The following is a 10827-nucleotide window of genomic DNA, read 5'->3' as shown; positions in this document are numbered from 1 at the left end:
TGTAACAGGTAGAGGCAGTCCTCGAGAGACAATATTGGGGGAGGGAAAGTTCGTAAAGTGGGACTTTTGGTATAAGGATACATAGATAACACATAGTTCAGTAGGAGTTCTTAGTTATCTGGGACCTAGGGAGCGGATGAGGAACAAGGATTTGAGTTGGTTCTTGAATTCCGCATAGGACGGTAGATTTCTGATATGCGGAGGGATAGAGTTCCATATTTTGGGGGCTTTTCCAGTGAAGGAGCAGTCCGCAGTTTTCTTCTTTCTGGTTTTTGGAAGGATGAGCAGCAGGGAGTTAGAGCTTCTCAGATATCTGCTTTGGCCTGCTTTTTTGAGCTTGGTTGCCAGGTATTCTGGTTTACCGATGTGGAGGGCCTTGTGGGTTAGGCAGGCCGTTCTGAAGGTGCTACGCATTTCCACCGGGAGCCATTCGAGTTCTTTAAGTGCTGGAGAGATGTGGTCGAATTTTTTGCATCCTGTGATCATTCTTGCTGCCGCATGTAGTGTTGTTTTTAGTGGCGCCAAGTGTGATTTGGGGATACCTGTAAGGATTGAATTCCCATAGTCCAGTCTGCATAGAACTAGAGATTGTGTGGCTAGTTTAAGATCCTTGTTTGGAATGAAAGGTTTGATTTTGTTCAGCAGTCTGAGGTTGAAGAAAGCACTTTTTGCCGAGTTCTTTATGTGGTTTGTCAAGGTTAGTTTGGGGTCTAGGGTGAAACCCAGAGATTTGACGGAGTCAGTTGGCGTGAGTGAGCCTTTAAGAGCATCGATCGACTTCAGCCACTCGGTGACTTGAGGGTTGTCTTCTTTGTTGGAGATGAGAAGGGTTTCGGTCTTGTCGGGATTGAGTTTCAGGTGGTTTTTTGTCAGCCAATCTTGAACATCTTTTAAGACAGCATTTAGTCTATGGATGTCGTTATGTGAAGAGGTTTCCAGGTAGATCTGCGTGTCATCCGCGTAGAGGTGGAAGAGGATGTTGGCATTCCTGAGTAGTTTGGCGAGCGGTTCCATATAGATGTTGAAGAGCTGAGGAGAAAGTACTGATCCTTGGGGGACACCCTTGTTGACTTGCTGTGTTTCAGAAGTGTAGTTCTTCAGTTTTATTATTTGCGAGCGGTTATGGAGAAAGGAAGAAAACCAGTCAAGAACTACCTCGCCGAGGCCAGCTCTTATTTGCAGAGTTTTGATGAGGAGCTTGTGGTCCACCGTGTCGAACGCTGCGGAGAGATCAAGGAGTATTAGGAGGCAGCACTTGTCAGCGTCAAGAGAACCGTGAATGTCGTCTATAATGTTCAGCATTGCGGTTTCTGTGCTACGACCTTGTCTGAAGCCAGATTGGAGGGGGTCCAGGAGATTGATGTTATCCAGGTGATGAGTTAGTTGGAGGAGAACGCAGCGTTCCAGTGTTTTGGCGAGTAGAGGGAGGTTAGATATCGGTCTGAAATTGTTCAAGTCAGTAGAGTCGAGGCCGGGTTTTTTCAGCAAAGGGGTGACTTGTCCCATTTTTAGACAGTCAGGGACCACTCCGCTTTGTAGGGAGCGGTTTATAATTTTGCCCCAGATAGGTGCTAAGGTGAGCTTCATTTTTTTGACAAGTGAGGGGGGAATGGGGTCTGAGATGTGAGCTGATGGTTTGGAGGTCGAGATTAGCGAGATTATCTCCGTTTCATGCACGTGGCGAAAGCTTAGCCAAGGGAGGGGAGGGGGGCCGGAAGGGAGGGCCTGAGGGATGGTCGTGTTGCTGATATCTAGAGATAGTTCGATTTTTAGGACCTTGTCGTTGAAGAAGCTGGCGAAGTTGTCGCAGAGTTCTTTGGACGCCTGCAGGGGTGAGGGCCGAGGCTTAGATGTTTGATGTCTGATTATGTTGTAGAGTTCCTTAGGTCTGTTTTTGGCGTTGGCAAGTGCCTCTCGGAAGAAGTTGGATTTCTTGTTTTTGATATGGTTGTTATACTTCTTTCGGGCTGTTTTTAGTTGTAGCCGAAGGATGGTTGTTGGGTTGTTTCTCCATTTTCTTTCTTTGGCTCTCAATGTTCTGATGAGGTTGAGCAAACAATACATTAAGGAAGATGGATTGCCCCATGTGAAAAGGCATTACAACTTCAGGCAGAAATGCTGCCCTAGTCCGGAAAAAAGGAGGTGTATGATTGCTGAATGGATGGTGCTTGTAACTCATGCAACAAGCTGATATTATCAATACGAGGAAAAACGTTTTTAGAGTCAATTGACACAGAAGACCGCTATGCGTCAGTTAAAATGCTGTGCACATCAAGAATGTAAGGGCCAAATTAAAAGCCCACTGGAGGCATCACAAATAGCTTAGGTGGACACATTGGTCAATATCTTTAAACAAAAAATAAATGACAACAGGTGTTTTAAACAATGACTGCTGATCAGGTAACTACAGAAAGGCCAAAAGGTCTGACAATTAATCTTTAAAAGTAGCCACAATGCCTTCCTGAGCAAAAGAGAGCACAAACAAAATCATTTCAAGCTCAATTGTTTGATTTGGTATTTGCTGAGAGTCACACCAAGTGAAACTTCACCAAGCATCCAGCCTCGATTGTTTAGGTGTATAGACTCCTCGCTGTCAAGATAACATCTACTACCTTGGGAGGGAAGGAGGTCACAAGCAGTCAAGGCACTGCTCTAACTCCAAGCAAGGAGATGTAAGGCTGGATGCAGGACCCTGTCCTGCTGCTGTGTCAGAGGTTCCTCCCGAATCGGCAGTCGGATCAGAGGACAGATGATCATGGCCATAAGTCCTAGGTACCACTCTCCCCTGGCTCAATCCACAGCCACTTAGATGACTTGGTTGTTCCTGACCTTCTCCATAGCTTTAGACAAGAGAGGTAGAGGCAGGTAGGCGTACAGGAGTCCTAAGCTCCACTCTTTAAGTGAAGAGTCTCCAAGGAGGAACAGTCTTGGGAACTCTGACGCGCAAATGTGTTCACCACAGTGAATGCGCAGTGTTCAAACTGATCCAACCAGGGTTCTCCCCAGAAGACACCCTGTGCCAGCTTTGAGTGTAATTGCCATTTGTGATCCACTAAGCAACAATGGCCGAGTTTGTCCACCCTGATGTTTACAGATTGTGCCAGAGGGTGCACAACTACTGAAATACACTATTTCAAGACATACAAAGCCTCTTGGCATCAGTACCCAATGACCCCACTCCAACCTGCTTGTTGCAGTACAACATGGTGGTTGTGTTGTTCAAGAGGACAGGCACCAGCACCCCTTGATGGAAGGAAAGCTTTTAGTGCCAGGCAAATCACCCACAACTCAAACAAATTGACCTGGAATCGGGTTTCTGCAGGAAACCACAAATCCTCCTCCACCAGTCCCAGATAACTTCCTCAACCCAGTAATGAGGCCTCTGTCACTACAGTGAGCTTTGCAAGAGGCAGGAAGAAGGGCCTTCCACTGATCCAAGTGAGATTCAACAGCCACCACTGCAGATCTTTAGCTGTCTCCTTCGACAACTGGATGGAATCCAACAGGTTCCGTTTCTGTTTAGCCGACAGACTTCAGATCCCACTGCCTGCTTGCTCCATCTAGCGTGGTCCACTAGCAGGATGCAAAAGGCCAAGAAGTCTCAGAACTACTGTCACTGAGACTCAGGAAAAAGGCTGAAACATTGGGATTATAGCCAGAATATCTTGGACTTGTGGAGGTAGAGGGAAGGTTCGAAACTGCAGCATATCTATAATGGCTCCAACAAATGGGAGCTTCTATGAAAGAGTCTGGCGTACCTTGGGCATGTTTATCGAGGACCCCACAGATGTAAGGAGGCTTGCCGATGTATTGTGGTGGTCCACAACTGATGGAAGCGAGTGCGCCTTCAACAGCAGTTGTTAGAGTATGAGGAGACTGGTATTCCCAATCTCCAAGGATGTGCAGCGACCACCACGATCACTTTTCTGAACACCGGAGGGGCATGGGTGAGGCTGGAAAGGAGTACAGAAAACTTCAAATGCTCTTGGCCTACTTGGAACTGCAAGCAATGTCTGTGGGACTGATGGACAGTCCACTTAAGTAACCTCACCATAGGGGTCACCTGGATATAGGTTAGAACTTGGGCCAGGGTGACATATTTTTTTCAAAAATAAGTTCAAAGGGCGAAGATCTGAAATGGGATGAAGCCCTCTGTCATTTTTTGGCACCAGGAAATAATGGGAGTAGCACCAGTCCCTATTTTTGATATCGGCACACTCTGACTCCCTTGTTCAAGAGAGCCTGGACTTTCCTCTGGAGGATGGACATGTGGTCCTCTGGAAGCCTCTTTGGTGTATGTGTCAAGGGGTGGATAGGAAAGATAGAACATTTGAAGCAACCATCTGTCCGATGTGATGCTTTGACGCCCTTGAAGTAACACCTTATTCTGCCTCCAACAGGCTGACTGTGCTGCCAAGGGCAAGCTAAAAGGGTTTTGAAGCGGCGGCAGGGTGATTGGGTAGTATTCCTTGAAAGGGTGGGGAGCCTGTTATTGCAGTGCGGGACCTTGGCATTGCCTTCGCTGGATGCCCTTTGTGGAGCCCCGAACAAGGCAGACCTGTTTGGGATACTGCTGATTGAGTGCTCAAAAGCTAAGGACTCTGCTTTCTTTCGAGCTCTCCGGGGTAAAGTCTTCTTTGTCCCTGAAAAGACTTGTGCTGTCAAATGCCATGTGATGACTGGGTGACTCGGTGGTGTCCTACATAGATCGGATGACTTACTTCACAGTGTCTTGGCCAACTTGTATAATTTGTGGCAAATTGGCATAAAACTCCTCTAAACTATAGGCAAGATCTTGCTTACCATGAATAATGCATGCAAGTTCGGTTGTAGGAGGCAACTAAAGTTCACTGTTCTGAGAGCGAGTCTAGCAGATGAGAACATCTTTTTACCAAAGGTCTCCATATGTTTGGATTCCCTATCCGGAGACATAGTAGGAAAAAAGTTGTATGCATCGTGCTTGTGAAGCAGCAGTAGGGTGCTAGACGAGGAAGTGTGGGTCCCCCCAAAGCAGATTTGTGCCACCTTGCGATCTGTTTGCAAGCAAACGTTAATATAGGTTTTGCCTGCATACTCATTAAGGTTTCCTTAAGCGCCTCACTGAATGGAAGAAGCAGCTCTGTAGAACTCTGCAGGACTTCTTTGAGAGCATTTGGTTTAACCTCCAAACACAGCAGTTGAAGGTAGAGAACTTCTGCAGGCCTCCTGATTACCGTGACAAAAGAGGCTGACACCTCTATGGAAGCAGCAGGTGGAGAGTGTAGGGTGGTGTAAATTAATGTATGTGAGTGACTGTCATCCTGAAACAAATTGTCCTGCTTGTGGAATTGGCGATCTTTAGCCTTGTCGTCACCATCATCATGGGGTTCTGGATTTGAAAGACATCTTGATGTAGGGGCAATAACCCACACTGGTCTGAATGGGATGCGTCTGAGATTGAGGTGGGCGAGCCTGCTCAAGGTTGTTGAAAAGTGTTTCTTTTTTACATGGTCACCTCCACATTTTGCCCTAGTACTGAAGCTTTTAGGCTAAAAGTGCACCGGGTCCCTGCTAACCAGGCCCCCAGTGCTCTTTTCCTTAAAACAAGGTACATTTCTAACTGTAACACAGTTGGCACGGCCTTTAACACCCCTGTAAGAAACTATTAAAATGGTACCCTGGTACTTAGGGCGTGGATAATAACGGTCCCATAGAGCTGCAGCATGTAATATGCCACCCAAAGGGACCCACACACCAACAACCATCAGACTGCGTGATATGGTGCAAACTCTTTTGAAAACACGACATGGCACACTCCCTGTGTTTCATGCCCACAGACACTGCATGTAATATATGTAAGCCACCCCTACAGCAGGCCTTCTATCCCTCAGGCAGTGTGCACTATATTACAAGTGAGGACATATCTGCATGAGCAGGTATGCCCCTGTGATGTCTAGTTTGAGTACTATGGGGCAGATTTATGTTGGGAATGCGCCACGTTTGCGTCACGCAACTGAGGCGTAAACGTGGCGCATCCCTACGACCCATTTACAACGTGACGCATCTAGGCAGATGCGTCACGTTATAAAGCCCTGCGCAACTTGTGGGCGTTCCGGCGCAGGGTGGGCGTTCTGGGGCAGGTGTGCCTCGCAAAAGTGGCTGAGTGAAATCTATAAGATTTCACTCAGTCACTTTCAGGCCAATGTTGCGTCAAAACCCTGCGCCTGCTTGAAGCAGGCGTAGGTCTTGACGCAGCATTGTAAAGATGGGGCACCCCCGAGCCTTGCTGGAGCTGCGTTGCGCTTGCGACGCAACTCCAGCAATGCGCCACCTTTACGGCACAGATGCGTCACGCATCTGTGCCGTTTTTGCCCCATGGTGCGCCGCATTGTAAATGTGGCGCACCATGGGTGGCGGAGCAGCGGCGCAAAATAACTGGCGCATCCCTGGGGATGCGCCAGTTATCATAAATCTGCCCCTATATATTGTAAGGTATCAGGGAAGTCATGTTGAGGACATGTACTGGGCACTGGTCATTAAGAGTTACCCAGCTACATGGTGACTTCACTTAAACTAATGGTGTTTGGTATCAAACACCTTCTCTTAATAAATACTGTTGCCAGTATTAGATTTGTTATGACATGCACCTGGAGGGCACCTTATAGGTGCCCCCCTGAAAACCTACTAGTCCTCTGGTGTTATGGCTGACGGGTATCACCCAGCCTGCCACCACAGACTGGTTTCTGGCCCCCTGTAGGTGAAAGCCCACGCTCTGAGGTCAGGAACAATGCCTGCTACGGAAGGTGATCACACTTCCTGCAGGATGGGTAGTGATTTACCATATCCAGGCAGAGGCTTCAAAGCCTCTACTGCATTTGGTATGCAACTTCGGCTTCCCCAGATCTGGGAGATGCCACCGCCTACCCTAAAACCCATTTAGCACCAGGACAGGAAAAGCTAGCCATAAGGAGTGTTAAGTCTCAGGCTAGTCACACCCCTAAGGTGAGGTTACTGAAGTGGACAACGAAAGAAGGGTTTCACTATCTTGTTTTTGGTGAAACTAGGAACTCTGGGTCAGGATTATACCTACTTCTAGCAGGAAGTGGTCATATTGGGGGTGTAGTCACCCTAGTGGTAAGTAGCCTATTGGCTACTACCCAACAATCCCATTATCGGCCCGAAATTCTATATTTAGGTTGCCCCTGGACACCAGGAACTCAGATTCGACTACTGGGAATAGAGGAAGGACTGACTGAGCAAGAACAGTACCAAAGATTGGCGCCAAACCCTGCCAGGCTGCTAGCAGAGACTGGTTGTCCAAAAGCTGCATATTCTCCCCACACCTTGGAGCATCTCAACAACCAGCAAAGATCTCCCTTAAGGTAAGGAGCCACTCCCCTGCATCTGCAGGCACCAACTGTATCTGCCAAGTTCACTGGTTTGCTGACCACTGGGCCCACAAAGGTAGCTACTTGCCAGGAGGAGGTCACAGATTCCAGGAGGTCAGCCCCGTCACTTCACCAAGCCCTGAGATGCTGAGCCTTCCTGGGTAGTGGAGGCCTTGCAATTACCAAGGCTTGTTGTGTGTCCAGTCCAGACACCACCAATGCCAGCATTCACCTGCCAATGAGGGACGTCAGGATCTCCGAGGCCATCATCAAGAGTAGCCCTGCAGTCTATCTTTCCTCCCCCTGTCCAGGTCTGCCACACAAAGTGAAAGCCTCCAACTGCAGCGACCTGCTGGACAAAACACCTGCACCAAAATCCCAGCCCGGGTCCACTTAAAACTAACAGTCTCCCTGTTCTCCAGAAACCCTCGGGAGCCAAGCCTGCCTTTGGTTTCTGACAGACTTGTCCCCAAGTCCCCGCTTGCAGCCTTTCTTTCCACATACTTTAACACCATCACCCGGACACACTAGGGCAGGTAAATCAGAACTGCTGGTGGTTCTTTGGCCCTTGGCCCCTAAGCACCTTAATTCCAGGAGAGTAACCCTGAGAATCGCTTGTAAGTGTATCTATGCAGTGAATGTTTCCTCCATAGGCTCATGCCTCAAATCTGACAGCTGTGATTTTCTGTTTTACCTGTAAAAATCTATAACGTCTGAAGTACCTAATTTCCATGATCTTGGCGTCTCAAATTATTTAAAAATCTGTTATTTTTCTACATTGGTCTCGAATTTCTTTTTGACTGTGTATCTCGTTTATTGACTGTATGTACAACAAAGGCTCAACACTACCCTTTGACAAGCCTAAGCTGCTCGTCCGCACCACCACAAATAGAGCACTTGGGATTTTTAATTTAAGCCCTGTAAACCAATAATGGTCGTCCGAACTTTCTGTATAGTATACCATATTTTGGAACATAGAAAGCCAGCCTCCTACAGAGATTGTGGCAGATTTGCTTGAGTCCAAAAGAACAATCTTTTCTGCCTGAGGTGTGAGGATTTTCTGTGCTGGTTAAGAAGTCTGACAGGCGTTGGGGCCGGAGATGGGGCGTACCCTGCAGATGGGTCAAGAGGTACAGACCACGTTGGAGACAGATTTACTGGCAGTAGTCTAACTTGAGCCCGCCTACTGATGTGGAGGCACCCTGAAGCCTGCATGACTTCTGTTGATTAAAGTCATGGGTGGAAGGGGACCACATTTTCACTTCTTGGGCTTATTCTTGGACATTTTGGAACAGGAAGCGGACCTCTCAAGAACAGCCTTGAGTACAAGAACGTATCCGCGTCATAGACTTCGAGCTATACCAGGCCTTATGTGCTTTACGATGTTGTTCGGCTTGACCTGCTGGTCTTGGATGGCCTTTATTTATTTTGAAAGTTTTATAGAGCGCGAACAAGATCTTTGCAGATAACAGAACGCTTGGCAAGGGATAAGTGAGTGGTAGGGTGGGTACACGAGGGAGCATAGTTAGGAAGGTAGGTCATCAATGCAAGTAGTACAAATAAGAGGGAGCATGAACAATCAAGCAGGTCAATAATACAAGTAAGACACATGTGCAAAGGGATCAAACAAATAGTACAGATCGATGCAGAGTCTTAAAAGATCAAAAGTAGTAGTTCAAGTGTATTTAGCCATGAGGATAGCTTTAACTTCTTTCTTAAACATAAGAGTGGAGGAGATGAGCCTGGTTTCAGGAGGGAGTGAGTTCCAGATCCTAGGCGCCATTCCTGAGAAGGAGCGTTTGTAAGTTTTTTCTTTCTGGAATCTTCGAGGCTTCAGCAGAAGATTGTTTGTACTTCTGGTGGTTCTGGACCCGCCGGAAATTGTCAACTTCTGCGTGAGGTAGCCGGGTGATTTCAGGTGTATCGCCTTGTGCGTCATGCAGGCAATTTTTAGATGTATTCTGGCTTCAAAAGGCAGCCAGTTCAGGGAATTAAAGTTAGGGGAGATATGTGAGTGTTTTTTAGATCCAGTGATGAGTCTTGCTGCCGCGTTTAGTGAAGCTCTTAGGGGTGCAGTAGTAGTTAGGGGGAGACCGCAGAGGGCGATGCTGCCGTAGTCTATGCTAGGGATGACTAGTGCTTGTACTGCAGTTTGGAAGTCTTTGGCTGGGAGGAAGGGTTTGAGTTTCCTCAAGGTATTTATTTGGAAGTTCGCTCCCTTAGTTGCCTTGCTGATATGCTGCTGCATGTTGAGATTGGCGCCAAGTGTTATGCCTAAAGATTTTGCCGAAACCACGATGGTCGGTTGGACATTGAGTGCAGTTAGGTGCTTAAGCCAGGTTTGAGTGGTAGAGATTTTCGCGGGAGGGGAGATCAGAAGGAACTCAGTTTTCATAGCATTGAGTTTGAGGTGGTTATCGGCCAGCCAGGATTGGGTGCTTCTGATCGTTGAGTTCAGACGCATAATGTCTTTGGGGGATTGTAGTTTGAGATATAGTTGAGTGTCATCGGCGTACATGTGAAAGTGTACATTGGATGCTTGTAGCAGGGTGGTGAGAGGTTCCATAACTAGGTTGAACAAAGTAGGGCATAGGCAGGATCCTTGGGGGACACCTAACGATACAGGTACTGGAGAGGACATCAGGTTGTTGCTCTTGAATTTCAGAGACCGGTTGTGTAGAAAGGAGGTGAACCACTGAAGAACAGTCCCAGAGAGACCCATTCTTGTGTTTAAGAGTTCGAGTAAGTTCTCATGTTTCACAGTGTCGAATGCTGAAGAGAGATCAAGAAGGATGAGGAGGCAGGTATCATTTTGATCTAAAATTTGGAGGGCATCGTCAATTATGTGAGTCATAGCAGTTTCGGTACTGTGCCCTGCTCGGAAGCCTGATTGATGAGGATTGAGGAGATCAAACTGTTCTATGTGCTTTGTCAATTGTAGCTGAACGCATTTTTCCAACAGTTTGGCGAGAGTGGGAATGTTGGTAATCGGACGTTGTTTAGATCAGTGGGGTCGGCTGTTGGTTTCTTAAGTAAAGGTGTAACTTGTCCAACTTTGAGGGAGTCAGGGATGGTTCCTTGTTGAAGTGAGCTATTGATTATTTTAGTCCCGAGTGGGAGGAGTAAAGGGGTGAAGTCTTTTACAGCGTTAGCAGGAAGAGGGTCAGTGAGGTGATTGGATGGTTTCAGGGTGCTGAGTAGTCTGTCAATTTCTCCTTCAGAGTAAGTGCCAAATGATGACCACGTCACATTGTTTTTTGGTTCATTGGGTGTTATGCAGTGGGGTTTGCAGTAAAGGCTTGCGTCAATGAGAAGATCGTTCCTTATGTTGTCAGTTTTTTTGTTAAAGAAAGCAGAGAAATCTTCACAGGAAGGTGCATTGCCCATAGTGTCGACTGCTTGGGGTTGTTCCTTGGATTGTGATCGGATTAGCTCGAACAGTTTTCTTGGACGGTTTTTT

The sequence above is a fragment of the Lissotriton helveticus genome, chromosome 6 (genome assembly GCF_964261635.1).
Source record: "Lissotriton helveticus chromosome 6, aLisHel1.1, whole genome shotgun sequence".
NCBI lineage: Eukaryota > Metazoa > Chordata > Amphibia > Caudata > Salamandridae > Lissotriton > Lissotriton helveticus.
Note: the sequence above shows the minus strand (reverse complement) of the source record.